This window comes from Octopus bimaculoides, chromosome 25 (assembly GCF_001194135.2).
Source record: "Octopus bimaculoides isolate UCB-OBI-ISO-001 chromosome 25, ASM119413v2, whole genome shotgun sequence".
Taxonomy (NCBI): Eukaryota; Metazoa; Mollusca; class Cephalopoda; order Octopoda; family Octopodidae; genus Octopus; species Octopus bimaculoides.
In genome coordinates, this window is record NC_069005.1 from 22,703,917 (window position 1) to 22,705,728 (window position 1,812).

The window sequence follows — 1,812 nt, forward strand, 5'->3', positions numbered from 1 at the left end:
CAATTAACCCTAACCCTAACTCTAACCCTAACCCTAACCCTAGGGTTAGGGTTAAAGCAAATTTAAAATGAAAAAAGCAAATAAAACGAAGGTATGGAGATTAAATACGCTTTACATCGCTTAATCAGCCAAAGGAGTAAATCTAAACAACTGAATACTTGTCAGTGATTGGTTGAAATTATCGAAATAAGACAATTTTTTACATGAAATAAATTTGAATACAAAAATATTTTTCTGTTCTATAACACAAAATAGATAAGTATACGAAGTTTGAAAGTCTTTCGGTACCAAAAACACTACGTAAAACATTAATGAAAAATGTGGCCCCCGTTTTAAAAAAGATCCGAAGTTACATATATTATTATTCAAAACAGATTGATTTGGCCTTGTGAGACTTAATGTTTTGTAGACTTTTTACATAATACCTATCTCATTGGGCACAGGTAGCTGAATTCAAAATAAAATATTTGTTCTACAGTTATACATTGTTTGTATAGTGTCCTCTTTAGATTTTGGGATTTCTACTCTTCTCAATCTTTTATTCAGAAAAAATTCTACATTCATATATATATATATATATATATATATATATGTTTGTGTGTGTGTGTGTACAGGTTGTCCACAAAGTCTGGGTACATGGAGTAAATAAAATAATTGCATAAACAATTAAATATAAGAAATAATAATTTTTTTAAAGCATGTGTTAATCCCCATGTACCCAGACTTTGTGGACACCCTGTATATCTATATCTATATATATACATAATCAAAATAAGCAACAGGATATCAAGAAGTGATGCAGTACGACCGTTTCAAGTGGCTCCATTTAATTGAACAATGCAATCATTGCATCAATTTAAATGCAGGGCTATCATCAGCTCGATAAATAAATAGAATTTTTTAATCAGTTGGACACATTAATATAATTTTACTCGAATTCTCTAATAGAGCAAGAAGAGGGAGAAAGTCAACATTGCTACTAATGTGACTCAGAATATACAACACTTCTAAGAACTGTACAAAGTTTGTTAGGGTCATAGCTTGTAAATGATGGTGGTTCACTTTTGATTTATTCGTCTTTTTTTTATCAACTACCAAATCTAAGGCTATGTATGCATTATATATATATATATATATGTATACATTATACATACATACATACATACATACATGTATGTATACATTATATATATATATATATATATATATATATATAAAATTTATTAATAAGGGTAGAAATTGATATTAATCAATTAAAACCATTGGTCTAGCATATTAAAAAAAATCCGAAGATGAAAATTATATTACATACAAAAATAAGAGGAATGACCAGCAAAAGTGGACTCCTATATGCTAGAAATAGATGTCGAATCATCTAACCACGAAAAATATGTTCTCAATAAAAATTTAGCGACACAACAGACTGTAAAAGGGCAAGACAAATGAAAAAATACTAAAAAAAAAACCCAATTAACCTACATACCATGGTTTCACCTGTTAAAATTTACATAAGTAAATATCTGCAGGATCATCATCGACAGACTACGCTGATGATCCTGCAGATATTTACTTATGTAAATTTTAACAGATGAAACCATGGTACGTAGGTTAATCGTTTCTTTTATTTAGTATTTTTTCATTTGTCTTGCCCTTGTACAGTCTGTTGTGTCGCTAAATTTTTATTGAGAACATATTTTTCGTGGTTAGATTATTCGGCATCTATTTCTAGCATATAGGAGTCCACTTTTGCTGGTCATTCCTCTTATTTTTGTATGTAATATATATATATATATATATATATATATATATATA